The sequence below is a fragment of the Pleurodeles waltl genome, chromosome 3_1, assembly GCF_031143425.1.
Source record: "Pleurodeles waltl isolate 20211129_DDA chromosome 3_1, aPleWal1.hap1.20221129, whole genome shotgun sequence".
In the NCBI taxonomy this organism is placed as follows: Eukaryota; Metazoa; Chordata; class Amphibia; order Caudata; family Salamandridae; genus Pleurodeles; species Pleurodeles waltl.
Genome location: NC_090440.1, coordinates 1,959,898,984 through 1,959,918,112, shown reverse-complemented (window position 1 = coordinate 1,959,918,112; position 19,129 = coordinate 1,959,898,984). Strand labels below are relative to the sequence as shown.

At 44.4% G+C, this 19,129-nt stretch overlaps 1 protein-coding gene across 1 annotated transcript in view; it reads right to left on the bottom strand.

The window, feature by feature from the left end:
- The window catches only part of PIGL (phosphatidylinositol glycan anchor biosynthesis class L), a 421,207-nt gene that overhangs the window by 25,193 nt on the left and 376,885 nt on the right, over nucleotides 1–19,129 (bottom strand). The gene's annotated exons all lie outside the window — the stretch shown is intronic.

The window sequence follows — 19,129 nt, the reverse complement described above, 5'->3', positions numbered from 1 at the left end:
TTGGAAGGTTTTGTGTCTGGTGACCTGCAACATATATAAGTGGATGTGGATGTAGGCAGAGCGTCAGAACCTGTGGATATATCTGCTGAGAAATCAAATATTTCCAGTGCTGATGAAGGTATGAATAGGCCTCCTATTGCCAATGTACCTAGTCCATATGTGGAACCTGTTGTAAAGTTTAGAGGTGGAAAAACAATCAACTATGTACTCATAGTGAGCAACGGATGTTAGATGAAAGCAGTATTTCTTTTAGTGTGATGAACAACAGAAGGGCTTTTAGGTTACCTAAACATTTAATTATTGTAGTAAGCATAGATGTAGGGGGTTTGAAACCGGCATTTTTTACGTTTTTGTATTGTAAAAATGGGAAGATGTGTGCATTGTGCAATATTTTCATTCCATTATATTACTTCTGATAGTGTTATTTATTCTCTTGTATGTATCCTTGTTTGTTCTGTATTTGTGCAGTGATTTATAAGCTATCTTTTGTGCTTTGTGGTGCATGACTGTGCTCATTTCAGTTTCTAGATTTGAACTGAACATTGACCAGGTAATTCCTGGAGCTTGTTGCATGACAGGTGCTTGGAAGCCCTTGTGATGATCTTGAGTTTAAAGTTTACTTTTACCATCAGTCAGTGTCTAGCAGCCATTTGGTCATCCACATCCAGGAAATCAGACAGTATGGCAGGCTTGCCAGTTTATTATGCAGACAATTTTTAGATTTGATATTTCCATAAAAATAGTTATCTATATACAGACTTTTCATTTTGGCTAGAGCAGAGAAGGGCTTCCAATGGGATGCTTGATTTATAAACTGGTCCACATAATCCTTAATGCCTTCTTTCCCACTCCTCTGATTCACTGTACAATCTAAAAAGTCAAGAAGTGCAGAGTTGATTCTCACATTCCCGTTAAGGTCTCATCAAATCTGTTACGCAAAGGATCTTCTTTCTCATCGTAACTTCCTGGAACTAACTCAGGTTCTAGATCTCCTGGTTCATCAGGGGGCAAAGGAGGGTTATTTTTCCCTTACTCAATCTAATGCTAAACTTGAGAGCATGGTATCTCGAAAACTAGCTTATGCGTACTTATGCACGTAGGCTGACAGTACCACCACCATGTGCTTTGCCAAAAAGGACTCAATGACATGGCAAAGAACAAGAGCTTGCTTTTATTATGGAGGGTATTTCAATCCTTAACATGCTCCCATAGAAGACAATATTATTTATGTTTTTCTGAATACTATCTTTGAGCTATAGGAGCTTGTCTTAATATACCAGAAAACATCATCACACTGAGGCTATGGGGAAGTATTTTGAATGGTTACTTTATATACATACTCTCCAAAATGATGCTGGTTGTCAATGTGTCTTTAATTCAATCCTTGCCCCTTTAATACACACATTATGCCAACTTGAGGCTTCCTGTGGTACCTGTCTGTTGGTGTTGAAGACAGATTCTCTGGTCACAACTATTTCAGCCAAATGGCTAGAAGAACTTCAGGTGCTTTCATCCAAAGACCTTTTAGAGAGACAGAGTTCTCTCTGACCAATTTGTACGTTGATTATGGAAACTATGAAAACATTCCATCGACATGGGCAAATTACTCTCCTTGTATTTCAAGAAAGATTTCAGGCTTTCTTAGCTGAGGTAACATGACATACCTACATCTCCAGTTACTTGGTAAGAAAAAGTACATTTAGAAACTCAGATCACCTATTCACCATAACTAGGTCTAAGTCCAGGCAACAACACAACTTCTATTATACAAGGTAAATAGTCTTGTACATAATATTAGAGTTTACCCAATTTCCGCACTTCATGCCCATTGTAACAGAGCAAAAGCAGCACCACTGGCTTTTCAAAGGCCTGTTCTCAGTGCAGATAACTGAGGGGCAGCTACTTGGGCTGCCCCTTATTTTTCTGAAAATTGTAGCAAATAGCAATGTAATTCACTGGATGCATCTTCTCATAAAGGTGCACATTTGGACCTGGAAGGTCTGCACAATACCTTTCTTCAGGCCTTGGTAAGAATCTGCTGTCATACTCTCTTTCTCACCCAACAATGTGGTCTGTGAAAGAATACTACTAGATAGTTAAGAAGCGGGGAGTTTGGGATTCCAGCGGTCCTTGCTCTGTCTCCTTAATTGCCTTCTAACCCATCCAAATGGTAAGCATTGGCCATGTACCAGCCTTGCTTGTCAGTAAAATGATGTGCCAACTTGGCTGAAATGTGTACGTTGCACGGGTAAAGGACGGGATTTGAGCACAAGAGGCCATGTCAGAGTTTTAAAAGTAACAGCATTCTTTGGGGGGAAGTTTCCCAGCCCTCTGTGTGGCCTCAGCATTTCCCAAAAGAAGGAAGATCAATGACTAGGAGTAATAAGTCATTGTGAAGATAAAATGTTCATAAATTCCCATTTCTACAAGATGAGCTAAAGCAACTACAGGAAAGTGCATGGATGAGTTAATGAGGCAATCAATTAGTTTTCTTCTCAGGCACATTCCTAAAACACATTTCAAACAATAGAAATAACATTTTGAGATGCTGTTTATGCTTACATCTATCTGTTCATTTTATATTTCCATAACACTGCTGGGGATCTTTCTAACCAGCTACAGAATCCACATCCATGGAATGACAATAATATACAATGTTATGAAAAAATAACACCTGTCAACTACATCCACCACCTGAGGCCATGACTCTCTTCTCTGCTTATTCAAATACAGATGTTCCACCTAAGAACAGTTTGTACTCCTTGCAAATAACACGATCCTCGCCTCTCATTACTCTTGGTGCCAAATGCCCTAGTTTCCATGTCAGTAGCCATTGGTTTTTCAGGGACAACAAGAAACAAGTATTGGCAAAGCCAATAGGTCTCACATTTGGGCCCTATTAGCTTTGCCAATGGTTTTTAGCGAGCTGAGCAGCATACTTGATGCTCTGCAGCATGGCTACAGTGGAACGCAAAAGAAAGATTCTTTGATGATGAAGATGCTTCATTTTGTAGATGTGTGCACCATGCATATGCACATCAACAAAATAAAGCAGGTGCTTTTGTTTTCTTTTTATTGTCAAATTCAAGTTGGATTAGTAAATAAAAATTTTTAGAGCAAAAATGTTTTTTTATTTTTTATTTGTACAAAGTAGGTGGGGGAGATGCAATACGGATGGCATGGGTGAGGGAAAGCAACACAGAGTGGGGGCGGCTGAAGTAACATGGAGGGCGTGTGCGGGGGAAACAGAGGGCAGGGTGAGGCTGAAGCAACATGGAAGTACACAACAATGATGAGAAAGAGGAGAAACGTGGATTGCTGGGGGAAGAGGAGGTAGTAGTACACAGGTGAGAAAGCAACAGGGAACGCAGCAAATGAAGGTAAGGGCAACATAGCGGGGCACAGGAAAAAGTACATGGCAAAGAGAGAGACATGTGCACTCACACTCACAAACATAGCCCTTCAGAGAAAGGAAGAGAAGTGCACAAGGGAGACAGCTGGAAAAGACACTCACTCTCATGGAGGGCTTAACCAAAAAAGAAGTGGTGCCTGAAAAGTATCCAGTGAAAGGACCAGCCTTCAGTGAAGGGAAACATGCAAGAACAACTGAGATACTTATCTGCAACTCCAACATCGCAATCTTTTATCACTCTATGATTTGTCAAAAGTAGACTGGGGTGTAATTTTAGACAAATGGATGGTAATGTCGACAGCTGTAGGAGTTGGCTGTACCAGTAGTGGCGTGGCTACACCGGAGAAATCAGGATCAAGGTGCAATCGCCTTCTTCAACACCCTTAGGATCAGGGGAGGAAAGGCATACGCAAGTCATATGCAAGGACTTTTCACCAAATGATTGCACCCTTTGGACCCAATGGCTTTGGGTGCCAGAATCTGCTCCTGGAGCACTGGCATGTCGTTTTGCTTTGTGTGGTGAAGACCTCCATCATGGGTTGACCCAATTGTCGGATTATGAAGTCCACTTGGTTTTGGTGTAGCTCCTACTCGTGACAGTCAGAAAGCTGTAGGGGCATCCGCTTGATCGTTTCGGCAACCTGGCAAGTGTTCCATAGCAATGTCGATCTTGTGAGCAATGGCCCAGTGCCATAGTAAGTGAGCCGCTTCTGAGAGATCGGGCCACATTCTTAATTGTTTGGCTATGTAAAACATAGATGTGTTGTCCATTTTGATTTGAACTGCTTGACCTGCTATCCTCGGAAGGAACACTATAAAGTCTAATCGTCTGGCTCAGAACTGCAACGCACTGATGTGAAGACTTCTTTGTGCATCTGATTACAGACCTCTGGTTGAAAGTTCCTGCAGGTGAGCTCTCCAGCTGTTCATGGACGCATCAGTTGTTAGTACAATCCTTTTTGTTGTAGGATGGAAAGAAATCTGTTGTTAGATTTGTTGGGAATTCCCACCAGAGAAATGTTTGTTTGAGACTTCTCATGACTTGGTCTTTGCTATCCGATGACCCTTCGAATTTCCTTCTATAGAGCATTCAGTTCTTGTTGGGCAGGCCTCATTCGAAATCTGTAAAATTAAACTAGACCTATACAGGACTGTAGGAAATTTGGCTACTGGTTGAGGGGGTGAAACCATGCTCAAGCAGCAACTACAATCTCTTTCAGGGTGAAACACAAGCAAACCCCAAATTAAAATGTGCTTAAACCTACGGTAGCTTGGCACGAAGCAGTAAGGTTTAACTTAAAAGCAATGTGTCAAGTATTTAAGCAGCACTTCAAACAGTAATACATTGAAAATAATATAAGAAAAACCCCACACCAATTTAGAAAAATAGAATACACTTTGATATATTATTTGAGGCCAAAATTACACAAATCATTAAAACCGGAGATATGCAATTTCAAAGTTTTAGGTAAAAATAGTTCTAGAAGCACAAAGCGCCAACTGTAGTTATCTGGTTGTGCCAGACCAGGACTCGGGACCAAGTTAAAAGTTCAGGCTGGCCATGATGTAGCACGGGCCGGACACAAGGACTAGGTTAGGCCTTCTTAACAAAGTAGCTTAAATCCTGATTGCGGAGTGTTGCGAGTTCCTGCGTCAAGGATGCATTGTGCAGAAGCGGTTCCGAGGAGTTGTGAGGCTGTAATGCAAGGTCCTGCATCGCCATTGAGGATGCTGCTAACAAGAGGCCTGTGACGCAAAACCCTGCATCGAAGATGTGTCACTCACCAGCAGGAAGCTCAGGACTGTGATGCAGAGTCCTGCGTTGTCTTCAGGAATGTCGTCGACAAGAGGCTTGAGATGCGAAGGCCTGCATCAAGGACGCTTTTTGCAGAGGCGGTTCCAAGGAGACTTCGTGCTGCGATGCAAAGTCATGCAGTGGGGATGTGTTGCGCAATAGCAGTTCTGAAGCGGAGATGCATTGTGCTCCGTCAGTTCTTCCCGCAGGACCATAGCTGGATTGGCAGAGCACCTTCAAGCCCATGTCCACTGGTCCAGGACTGGCATCGCACCACTTGGGGGATAGGACTCACAGCAGTTGGGGCCTTTTCTGTCCTTAAGCCTGTGATCAGGAGGCTGGACAACTAGTCCCCCGAGTCAGGGGCGTGGCCTGGCAAGATGGCTGACAGAATGCAGGGCTTGTGGCTTGCAGTGAGCCCGTCCAGAATCCTGCCTTACCCTGCTACAAGCTCCTGAGATGCAACGATGAGTGGACTACCTAAGCCTGGGGCAGCAGTTGTAGCGCTCTCTGGGTGCTCCTATAGAAGCTCGGGGGCAGGGAGAGAGACGGATAATCCATTGTTGATGACCGCCACAGAGCTCAGCAGAAGCACTGTGATTGGAGAACAGCCGTGGAAGGGGGCCAACAGAAGTGGGCTGGGCCTCCAGGGGCCCACAGGAGTTGGCAGATGCGGCCAGGTGGTGGCCTCTGTCGAGCCCCTGGTGATATCCCTAGATGGCTGGAGCAGGTGAGGAGGCTCTGCCTACATAGCAGGAAGCATTTGGCAAAACGCTGTTGGGGAGGCCTTCCACCTTGAAGCCTGGGGCTTCTGCTACCTGGTGGTGGGCCTCAAGGATATGGGCCTCTAGTAAGTGGATGGACATGGCACTGGCAAGCTGGGGGCAGGCATGATACTACCTGCTTTTATCTGGGATTGGGCCTAAAAGAAACAAAACTGCCTGCTGGGGATCTTTTGGATTCCCATGGAGGCCTGTAACACAGGACATACTGTGTGCTGGCCATTGAGGGGGGAAGGAGGAACTGCAGTACGAGGTGGAGGTTCCTGAGGCGAGTCCACCCTTGGTCGCAGGAGAGGGGGCTCCTAGTGGGACCTGCACTTGATTGGCCCGTACTATTGGATGCGGTGACTTGATGCACTTGGGGGAAATGTGCAATCCACTGCGACTGACACTAGTGACTGGGGGGCAGGACTGAGCTCCAGGGTGTTGAGGGCTGATTACTTGGCGCCTTATGGTCTGGTCGACTGGTCATTTTCTGGGAGCCTCTGGAGTTCCGGGGCTTCCGTGTGTGGCCCTGTTGGACACAATCATGGATAAAGTCAAGCATCCCAAGACGCCGGCACCTAACACTATCACACAATACACCACCCTCCGACAGCCATCTCGGCAGCTGATTGATCTGGGAAGCAAACTCAAGGGGAGCCTTCCAGCAGAGCATGGGCGTGAGCTGAATTACTGGCAGCTATACAAGGTTCACGCTTCGTGCTTGTGCATAAGATTAAAACAGTATCTGTTGATGTGAACCTGAGGAAAGTGGCTAAGAAGGTGATGAATGCGGAAAATAACAATGAGACCCTGCAGGATGGGGGGTGGGAGTTTGGTGTGGGTGCTTCCTGTCGGATTCACATACAGTTATGATTCAGGTATATAGCATGATGCAAGTGGCTGAGAATGCTCCTCAGCGAACTGCACCCCTGGCTGGGGATCTGGCCTCCGTATTAAAATGACTTTCAGCTTCACTGAGCAGATATTGTGCAGAGACTAATCTTACTGCAGTATGATAACCTGTCTTGTAATGTTTTGGTTTCAGGAGTTAAGATGCAGTGTCCTCTGGTGCAAGAAGGGGTGGAGGTTTAGTGCAACAGTTTTCTTTCTTCTCTGTGTAGGCCTGACTCCTCGGGTGAGTGGATGACTTGGCGTGCTGATGGGGATCTGTTACATTACATGATGATGTAGTCAATTTATCAGTAATGTGAGGTTTCTTGTACATTTCTTTACTACAGGGCTACAGGTTTACCTATTGGGCTCAGTGGTGTATTTTTGCACACCAGCACTCGGAGCCTGGGGAGGGGTGGATTGGATGGGAGCTGGTGAGGGTGGGGGGGGTGTTGCTGTTGGGACCCTTATTGGAGTTGGATAAATCGGGGAGATTATCATGTCCTGGCACATGGTATGGGTGGGCATATGCAGCATGACTGTTTTTTGGTTGGTTGATCAGTTGGTGACACAGCATTCTTGGCAGGAGTTTAAGGTACAGGGGACATGGAGTGGCAGCACACTGGTATATCATACCGATGGGAGTATGGTTTTGGAAGATTACCTGGAATGTCCGGGGTCTGGGTACTTATGTTAAGAGGTATAGAGTCTTCTCCTTTTTAAAGCATCATAGGATTAACATTCCTTGTCTTCAGGAGACACACCTCACAGATGGTGAGGTTGATAAGCTGGCTAAGAAGTTGGAGGGCCAACTATTTCAGCCTCTCATTCTTTTTTATGCCGGGAGGGGTTTCTGGAGGGGTACGGACGGATCTCTGGACTCTCCGGTCATGGCGGAAGGCGGACCTCAGAATACCTAACTCTAACTGCTCCTAGAAGAAGCGCTGTAGCTCCTGTCAAAAATTACAGTTTCAAATTCATCCAGTTCTTTTACTTATACCGGACTGATCTGACTCCCAGATGCATACATGCTATGTTCCCAGCTGCGAACTCTGAATGTCAGCAGGTGAGGACGCAGATTTTTGCCACTAGGTATGGTTCTGTCCACTTCTGTTATCTTACTGGACGACGGCCCTTCAGGTGGTTCAGGGGCCACGGATAGGGAATTTCCTTTGTGTCCACTGTTATGTCTGCTGGGCCTTCAAGACCATTTGGAGGCTAAGAAAGTCACAGATAGACTTCTAGATCTGGCTTTGATCCTTGCCCGCAGACAACTGACTATGAGTTGAAAATCCACTAGAGGACCTGATATATATCGCTAGTGGTCAGAACTGAGACAGAAGAGGTGGGCAAACTGCAAGTGTGAGGTGATACAGCAGAAAGAGGCTTTGGGAGTCTGTAGAATTCCGATATTACATTAGTGGGATGCCATTTTACTGGCCTGTCCGAGTGTGGACCGAGGGAGCCATGTGCTAGTTGACGACTTGCCATCTGTTAGCTCTGCTCTGCCTCGGACATTGGAGCACTAAGTCCGGCCCCCGGCGACGCCCTGTGTCAGCCCCTGCCTCTTTTTTGTCAGTGCCTTGCCTATTCTTATCTTCTTTAGGGGGGCTCTAGGGGCCTGCATGCGGGGATGGGTGGGGGTGGGAGGGATGGATATCCTTGTCCATATTAGTTTGGTGCCCATCTTATCCTTGTGTTGTCTGGGACCTCTGTGCTGCCTCCAACAGTACAATTAAAGCATTTTGATTCTGAATGTCCTGCTTCTGCACTGCCATTCACTAAAAATATATTTTTTAAATCTTATGCCAATGGGGTTGTGGTTTGGGTGGCCCCAGGGACACTGTACCTAGTTATGTGGAGGCTGAGGTGCAAGGGAGGTATGTTTTGCTGCATGGTAAACTGCATGGGAGGGCTCTGTCATTGCTTAATGTATATGTGCCTAATATTGATGACCCTCTCTCTACTTTGGGCTGCAGGATCTGATTGGGTTCTGAGGATGATGGCTCGTTTATTTGGTTAGATGATTTTAATAATGTCTTGGACAGGGAGCTGGACAGGCGGCCCCCAGGGCTGACATGAAGCCATGAATGACTACCTTGTTGTGTTAAGTTAGAACAAATTTGGGGCTATTGGATGCATGGAGGGTTCGAAGATCGGTGGACAGCCTGTTTACCTGTTATTCACTCACCCACAATACCTTTAGTGGGCTGGATAGGATACTGACAGTTGGATTTCCGACAAAGGCCATGCAGAGGGTGCAGCACCTAGCCTATTTCTTGTCAGATCATCCGCTGGTGTTTGAGGAGATGGATTGGGGTGGGGAAGATAAACACGCTCAGAATTGGCGCTTTCCAATGGATGTCTTGGATGACGTGGTGGGCGGAGATACGCTGTTCCAGTCAGTGACTGGCTATTTACAGGCTGATTGGGGCTTAATTGGTACCTACACACTTAAGTGGGATGCCACAAAGGCGGTGGTCAGAAGGTAGTCCATGGGAGAGACATACAGGGTGTGCAAACAGCTACTGCAGGAGTTGCATGCGTAGAAAGAGGGACTAACGGGTACACAGAAGCTAGACCTGACTGATCCAGAGAATCAACGGGAAAAGTTAAGGGCACACAGGAGCAGAGAGGATAAGTAGGATAAGTTAGATGCCTGTACACTTACACAGCATAGGTAGCGCTTGCATCTGGAGGGGGATAAGTCAAGGAGGATGATGCCTTGGCTGCTCCAGAGGGAGAGAGCCCACCTCCTGTGATGCATTTGATAGAGCTCAACGAGGTGATAGTGTCCTCGCAGGCAGAAGAGGTGGCAGCCTTTTAGCAGTACCTCAAGGGGGTATATAAGAGGGGCACTCGTAGCTCGGTGGCCCAGATCTGGGCCTTTCTGGCTCCTCTTGGGCTGCGCCATTATGACATAGTGGCTGTAGAGGAACTGGAGACAAAAGTTACATTGTAAGAGGTAAGGGCTGGCCTGCAACTGTTCCCTTTATGGTGGCGCTGACTCAGCCATTATTGGAGGTTTTCCTGGAAGCTAAGGAGAAGCAGGTGCTGCCACCTAATATGCGTATGGGCCTTATTTGTATGCTTCCTAAGCTGGGGGGATGGGATGGTGCGGATCCTTTGTTGTAGCAACCACTCATGATGATAAACACTGATATTTAAACATGCTGTAAGCTTTTGGTTTGTCGTCTGAGGCTTGGGTTTTCGGGGCTGGTTCATATAGACCAGTGCGTGGGCATTCCTGTCGGAGCACAACAGTAACCCTGAGGCGCCTTGCGCATGTACTTCATGAGGTCGAGGGCAGGCAGGAGGACTTGGTATTGGCCTCAAATTATATTGAAAAGGTGGATTGGGGGTATCTATTGGAGATAAGCGTCATTGAGTTTGGGCCGAAGTTTCAAGCATGGATTCAGTTGTTGTACACTGGCCCTGGTGCACAGGTGAGGGTGGGCCTGAAAATGGTAATCGTAAGGGTTGCCCTCTGTTGTCACTGTTGTTTGTTTTGGCGGTGGAGCCCTTAGGGGTGTGGGTCTTTACGGTATTGCAGGAGTGGAGTATAGAGTTGAGACACTCTGCATATCATTTCTCTTTAAAATGATGATGCGCTGTTGTATCTTAGTGAGCCTAGTACGCTGGTGGCAGAGTTACTGGAGCTGCTTCATCAGTTTGAAGAGGTGTCTCCCCTTCGAATCAACAAACGTAAGTCCCTGGTGTTTCAGCTAGTGGAGCTGGCTTGTGTGCCCGGGGAGCGGTTGTTGGACCTGGGGTTGAGATGGGAGACTGTGCAAGAGATATCTACATTATAATATTGAGAGTGTTATCATCTCCCTGCAGGCCTCTGTCTGGTTCTGAAACATTCTACCATTATCACTCATGGGCAGAGTTGCAGTCTCCAAGATGGTGTTTTTGCCTTGCTGCCGATATGCAATTCAAAATTCACTATGCCCTCTGCTCGTAGGGGTATTCTGACAGTTGAATTTACTTCTCACTTGTCTCATCTGGGCTGGGAAATGGAGTACAGTACCACACCTGATGCTGATGTGGGGGCATGAGGACCGTGGACTTGCTGTGCTGAATTTGGAATGTTGTTATTATGCCTCTCACTTGCAGCATGCAGCAAAATGGATGGTGGAGGGAGACAATTCGGAAAACGATTTCTTTAGAGGTTTGGTGGAGGGGACCGAGGTCCCTGCTTATCTGATGGCGGGTTCTAGGGTGTCCACTGAGGCACCCGATGTGGTGCACGATAGAGCTGTGCTGTAGCAGAGTGTGGTGAAGGTGGTGATTGGGAGGGTACCTTATCATAACGAACTGCCAGTTTGGATCTTAGCTCCATCTCACCAGAAGGAAGAGGTTATATCTTCTCACTCTTGGCGGGAGGGGGACTGCGAGTCAGTGGTGGATCTGTATTCAAGTGAGTTTTTTCTATCTTTTGAGGAAGCTTCCTGCACTAAGCTGGATTGGCTGACAGGTGAGGGTGCTCTGGCAGTCTTATTCTGTGGTCCCTTCTGCCTCAGCCATGCTGGGTGAGATAATGATGCTGGGGTAGGGGCGCCATCTCATTTCAGTAATTTATAAGGCTGATACGATTAGGGGCTGCTAAGGGTGTGGAACGCTTGGGAGGCAGATTTTCAGACCCCTATTTCCGATGTGGACTAGGCTCGGACATGTGCATTGCTGAAGACAGTGTCCAGTAACATCCTATTTAAATGAATTCACTTTAATTTCATGCATCGCACCTATGTGACTCCTGTGGGCCTGGATAAAATTAATCCTGAACGTGTCTCGACATGTCCATATTGTGCAGCAGGTGAGGCAGATTTTATGCATTTAGCACAAAGTTGCTGGTGTGCGAGGACCTTCTGGGAGATGGTACTGACACAGCTGAACCTGACTGTCGCCCTCTCCTGTAAGCTCATACCTCAGCTGTGCCTGTTGGGTCATCTACCGCTCCCAAGGAAGCATTAAATGACAATCCAGTTCATGCAGCTGGCCCTTGTGCTGGCAAAGAGACGAGTTGCTATCACTTCGATGGGAGTTAGGACTCTGTCGGAGGAGTTGTGGGTTAGAGATGCCTCAGAATGAGCTGTGATAGAAGATACACAATTGCGACGTGTCAGGTCAGATGGCAAAGTTTCAGTTGATTTAGACACTGGGCGTATGCTCTGTCAAACGTTTTTGGAACAAGAGAGAGGGGAGGCAGGGGATGACTCCAAGGATAGTGAGGAGTGAATATAGCGCGGTGAGGCGTAAGGCTGTGTTTGGGGAGTCAGGAACTGAATGCATTGCCTTGTGATGTTCACCATGATGACAAAATGTGTCTTTGTCTCCCCTACTGTATCTTATTTGTGTAAAGTGGAAATTAATGTGGGTCTGCACTGGATCTGCTGAGCTTGTACTTTGTCTTGTTGAGTTGCTGCTTGTTGTTTAATTGTCATGTGATATAAAATGACAAAAGGTTTCAAAAAGAATCCTAGCCCTGGGAGTCACTCTGGTGGTCCTGGGTTCGCAATGCAGGTTGAGCCCTTCACTAAGGCAGCAGGGCAACAGAGTAGCAGTCCTTCTTGCATAGCAGTCCATTTGAGTCTTCCACAGGTCCGGAGATGTACTGAAGAGTTGGGTATGAGTGTTCAATACATATGTCTGATGCTTACTTTGAAGTAGGAGAATGTTTTGGAGGTTTCCACTCTCACAAGAGTTTGGAAATCCCTACCTTCCTGCCCTGGCCCCAGCTTGTCTGGGGTCACAATAGAATAGTGTCAAACCCTGTGCAAGTGTGCTCAGGCAGAGCCTTTATGATGTTCAAGGGTGTTAGGTGACAGCTCATCAAGTCAGAGATGGCCTATCTTGCCAACACCTATTCTCCTTTGTCACACTCTCTGGTAGTAATATACATAGATCAACTGCCAGCTACACCTAGTCATGTGACAGGTTGCAGACACCAAATTGTTAGGACAAGAAAATACCAACTTTCTAAAAGTGACATTTTCAGAATTGTGACTTAAAATCTGACTTTACCATTAAAGAGGGTTTTTAATTACAATTCTTTAGACACCAAACTTGACATTCCGACCTGCTCCAAACATAATATTACCACTTATTAAATGTAATATGTTAACCTAATGTTATTTAATGAGATAGGCAGGCCTTACAGTAGTTAAAAAATGAATATAGGAGTTTTTCACTACTAGGAAATGTAAAGGTTAAAAGTACATGTTCAACTTTTTACATACACTGCACCGTGCCTTATGGCTGTTTATGGCCTGCTCTAGGGGTGACATATGTATTAAGAAGGAAGGTTTAGGCCTGGCAAAAGGTTTATTTTGCCCAGTGTAAATGGCAGTTTCAAACTGCATACAAGGGCTGCACTGACCGCCTGAGGTATGTTTAAAGGACTACTTAAGTGGGTGGCACAATGAGTGCTGCAGGCCCACTAGTACCAGTTAATTTACAGGCCATGGGTATGTGTAGTGCCACTTTACTAGGGACTTACAAGTAAATAAAATATGCCAGTAGGACGTAAGCCACTACTACCAGGTCAAAAGGTGAGATCACAAGCACTTTAGCACTATGTAGCAGTGATAAAGTGAATAGAGTCCTAAAGCCAACAAAAACAAAGTCAGCAACAGGACAATGGAAAACCAAAAGAAAACTGGGATGGGGGAACCCCGCCAAGGATGTCAGATCCAACAATGATGACATGAGGTCTCTACCAGGGATTTGTATTATCCGACTGTGACTGTTTTGCAGACAGACTCTAGCCCCTCCTTAGATGGAAACGCCTTCCTTTTGTGAGTGATGAGTACTGCATCCAGTAACTGGATTTTCAAAGGAGGTTCTAGATATGATATTCCTGTGTTTAGAGTGAGAACGAAGCTCTAGAAGAAATTAATGTAGGCGGACACGGAAGTCTTTGCTTCTTCCTTTGATGGAGCTTTCAAGAGCCACTTGTGCAAGTATGGATATACCTGATGACCCTGTCACCTGAGAAGAGCTGAGAGTGGTGAAAGACACTTGGTGAAAATTTGAGGTCCTGATTTGAGTCCAAAAAGGAGTGCCTTGAATTGATAATGTTGTTCTGGTACCGAAAAGCAGAGATATTTTCTGGGTTTTCTGTGGAGAGGTACACAGAAATCTGCGTCCTGTAGATCCAAGGATGCCAGGTAATCACCTTCTTGTATCATCATGATGACCTCTTAAAGTGTGACTATCTGATAAGTTTATTTCTTCAGATACTATCTGGGTCCAGGTTTACTCTCCACTGTCCTATCTTCTTTCTTAATAAAACAAATCTGTAGTAAAAACCCTGATTTCTTTGGGATTGTGGGGTGGAGGGGTTTATATTGCTGCCTTGAGGAGGAGATGGAGAATCTTCAGTTGTCCCTCAAACTGAGATGTTGCTGCTTCTCAGGTAGACAGAGTGTCTTTAAATAAAAGTTTGCCTCTCCCATTTGTCAGATGTTATGGACTTCCATGAAGGGGCAAAAGGGAAATTCTCATCCTTATTTTCCGTGTTCAGGGTGGCAGAGGGGTCACAGTTGGTGAGTTAAGCTATTTTTTGTTTTTAGTTGGTACATGATTGAGAAGAGCTTCTCATTCGTCCTGATGACCTTCCATATCCTTAGCTCTGATTGTAACTGGAGGAATATTCCTGGTCATTGCCCATTTGTCTCTGGGGATAATTTGTTCAGCCTTTGCTTTCATACTGGCTGAACCTATCCTGTAATTAAGGGATCCACTTGAGGCACGAAAAATGGATGACCCAGACCTACGGTACTGTAAAGAACCTAATGCCTTTGCTGTTTATGTCTCTGTTTAAAGTCCTTAGAGGGCCTCATTCACATGCTTTCCAAACAAGATGAAGCCATCAAAAGGCATATCCAGCTTTTTTGCCTGAACCAGAGGGCAGGAGCTAGTGGATCTCAACCAGCCTTGTCTTCTTTAAACAGCTCCTTCTGCAAGCTGGCGAAATCCTTCATCTTATGCGTCCATTGCTGCATCAACCGTGGCTCCTGAAGTAACTTTTCCCTTCCAAGAATAGTTTTAGAAGCCTCTTTTTTTTATCTTCTGGGATGAGATCAAGCAATAGTGCAATGTCATGCCACATCTAACAACCTTAAAGACCTAGAATTGCCGGAGCATTGGCTGTCTTAATGGTAGTTGCTACCATTGAATTTATTCTTCACCCAGATTGTCTATATGCTTACTATCTCTGTTTCAAGGGCCAGAAGATAGTATAAAGGTTTTTAGAGCCCTCTGAAAAGTCAAAGTTATTAAAGAGACTGGCTTCAGACGGCCTGTCAGACAGGTTGGAGCTGAATCAGGGGCTTGTACTCCTTTTCCAGGCATGGTATGACTGCTAGAACAGTTCCAGGTGTTTGCATTAGCTTTAGCCTTTCAGGCCAAACACAATTCCAGATTGGTATGATTTCTATAGACTTTTGTAGCTGATCCTTATATTCAAAAGTAACAATGCTGTTCTGCTGATGAATAAATACATGAAAATGAGATTCATCATCTGATGAATTTGAAAAACTGGGTGGTTTATTATCTAATTTTAGGAATGATGGAGTCATCTCCGTTATTAATACGTCTGTCATCTCCTTGTGTAGGTTCCCCTTTCTTCTCATCTACATCAGAGTATATAGAATTTACCCTACTGTCGTCCTTCTCCATTGGTGAGACAAGTGGTTTATAGACTCGTCTTTGAGATGATTACCCTTGAGAAGGAGGAGGAGGTGCCAGTGATGGATGATGAAGAGGTGTAGCCAGTAAGGTGGGAGGTGGAGGTACAGGTACTGCAGGTATCACAGGTTGCAGAGGCTGACCTGTAGGTTGCTGCGGTAGCAGCCTTTACAAAGTGCCCATCATTTGTATGTAAAGTAGATAAGAAGGCCATAGGCACTTGGATCACCTTCGGCTCCCTGCTGTATCGGGGAGGTCGGTAAGAGAATGAACTATGAGGAACATAATCCTGCTGGTAGTCATACTCATGGAAAGGTTTATCCTCATTCATTTCTTCCTTAAAAACTGGGACGTAGCTTACATCCAATTGTGCTGGATCTATATTTTGTTCTGAGTCCATAATTTGGGAAGATAGAGAAGTTGTTACCGTTAATGGTGAAAAGACATGCCCTGCAAACACTGTCACCGATAATGCCGCTGTCTGTGGCGTTGGCTTTGAGGGTGTTGCCATCAACGGTGTTGCTGACGTCAATGTCAACAGTAATGTTGTCGAAGCCATCAGTATTAACAACAGTGGTAAAGGAGGCATGCGTGATGTTACAGTCTACGGTCTTGTCATGGTTGATGTTGACGGTAGTCTCATCATCCACATTCCTTTTTGTGGTGGCCTCAGAGAAAGTGTTTTCTGAGAATTTGTTCCTTTTAGTGTATGGTTGGTCATCATTTGAGTGACATGAGTGATATGTTGCACAGACAATTTTCTTTCCTAGAATGTTTTCCATCTCCAGGTTTAGTATGTGAGAATGTGGCTGCAAGCGCTATCCAAAATAAATCCATTTCAGGAAACTGTATAAGCTTCCTTTTCTGCACTGCCTTCATGGAAGTGCTTGGAGGGGTGCATTTAGCTGAATCATCCCCTGAAGAGCAGGGATCGCCCCGTTAGAAAAGGTTGAGGGTATTCTCTTTATCTATTTGTGTAGTGCTAAGACAATTTCCTCTCTCTGTCCTTTAGAGTCTTAGGTGTAAAGTCTTTACAAATATCAGAGTGAAACCTTTAGATCAGGACAAAGGCAATAAATACATTTGCAATGAGGGTCATCATTCTAAATCTTCTTTAAGCTACAAGATGAATAGGGTTTAAGAGAAATGTGCTTACTCTGCCTGCCATGGTGACAGCTGATTATACAACAAAGGGTCTTGCTGGCCCAGAAAATAGTACATTTCCCTAAAACCAACTCATGGTATTTGGAAGCTGAAGATAGGGCTGATCAGTTTAGATCAGGAAAGCAACACTTTTCAGGTCACTGAAAGATTAGAGCATAGCTTTGCCTGGGGACTCCTTCATACGCGATGTGCGGTAGAAATCTGAGCCATGGTGGCGTCTAAGGGGAATAGAGCTGACGCTTCCATCTCACTGGCCGCAGTTCGGGTTGCTTCCAACAAGGTGGACGTGCTATTAAACAAACATTGTTATTTCGCACCTATGGCAATGCTAACACTGTTTACTGCTATTTATATGTACCAGGGATTCCCTTCCAGACAACAGTGAAATGATTCAAGCATGTGAATATATAAAAATGTCCACAATGTTAGAGAACAGGAAAGAGAGCCCACACACACTGACAGATAAAAGACCAGCAAATTACAATGACAATAAAGCCAACCAAGGGTAAGCAGTGAGGGGGCACTAAGCCCACTGTAAGCTGACAATATGTCTTTTCACAAGTAGAGAGCTTTGCACTGTCTGGTAGGTGAGACCTAAAAGTGGCCTGATCTGAGCTGTCTTTACTCCTCAAGATAAAATTCCACTACACTGAAACTATTACACAGATGTCAGCTGCCTAGTGTCGTGTCAACAGGAATAGGCAGTGCCCTACTTACAGGCCTATTTAAAGCTGTCCTGCATGCTTCTCCATGATTCACTACCAGTCAACCCAAGTTCAACATCACCCCCCCTGCAAGCTCAAATCATTCTGTGCAAAACACTAGGCAGAAATGGAAAAATCAAACATAGGTCACATGACAACTAACCATCTCTATGGGAAACTTTAACACTTGGAACCATGTAGGATATGATGGCCTCGTTCACAAAACCTAAAGGGACATAACTTTTTTTTGAAGTTGTATTAGTCTTGTCTGCAATCCAGATAATTACCCACAAATTGAGAACTAAGAATATAAGAAGGATCATAAAGACGCTTTTCTTAATTCAGTTCATGATTCTCAAGTGGCACAACAGCTTGCAAAGTGTGTGAGCATTTTTAGAAAAATGTGTATGAACCTCAAAGCATTCTATTTTTCATTGTATTGTATTTATATGATGTGGTTATTTTATCCAATGCTATACAGTTTAATGTGCAATATATCTATTTAGGTGTAACAAACTGATCGCTTGGTACTTTTGCAATGCAATTTGTGCAGTTACATCGTAGGATAAGAGTTTCCCAATTGGTTGCACTACTGTTTGTGAATACTGTGATTTTGTGATTTCCCAATTTGTCCCTTGTTCATAACACTTTAAATTTGTTTCTAAATGAACCAATTTCTTACCAATTCGATGAAATCGTAATATTTTTTATTTTATTGTATTTCATGCATGAAATTGCAAAACCATTGTTCATTCCATCCCCAATGTGCACAATCCTCAATACATTTCGAGCTATACATAAAAACCCTTCCTCAGGGAGTTACATCGCATTCTGTAAATCAAAACAGATGATCAATAATGACTATTTATAAATTATTCTGTACTTATCGTATGCCTGCCGATATCTATGATAAGAGATCTATATATGTGGTATGTCATTGATCTGATATGTTCTAGATATAACATCAAACACTACAACACTGACACTAAAAAAACCTTGGATTAATGTGTCCATGAGGGAATAATAAATTGCTCACCATGATAATTCTTCAAGTCTGCGTTAAAACGTGAGTCAAAAGAAAATATGTGAACTCCATAATTACATTGACAGCTAGATAGAACTAAGGCCTCAATATATGCAGTATAAACTATAACTGTCCAGCTAGAACTGAATCACTGATTGAAAGGAACCTGAAGCCTACGCTAAGTGTGCTACAGTTGGAAATCACAATAGTATCGTAATTATCAAATTGAAAACTGTGTGTTTCGTACAATGTTTATGGCTATTTCTATCTGTGAAAAGGTGTAAACTTGAAGAAGCTAGGATCAAGTTTTCAATGTATGTCATAGCCACATAAGCGATAAACGTCATGATGGAACATAAAACAAAATGCCTGAAGCTGTTAGCCGTGTCAGCTATAAAAGTCAATGGGGAACTTGAAACGCCAAACACAAAATGTTTAGAATTGGGAGGTTTATGGCAAGGTGTACCCACTAAGTGCTGTTTAACTAGATGAGACTGAGTTGATGAAATTAGTGTGTATGTAAGGTAAGGTGTAACTAGATGCAAGGTATCTGAAACTTGGAGGACGTCTAAATACACTGACGGATTTAGGAAAAAAATACTAAATGTAGTCCTTACCGATTTAAAAAGGCAACAAATTGTCATGGTACACAGATGATTACTACCTCATGAACACATTCAC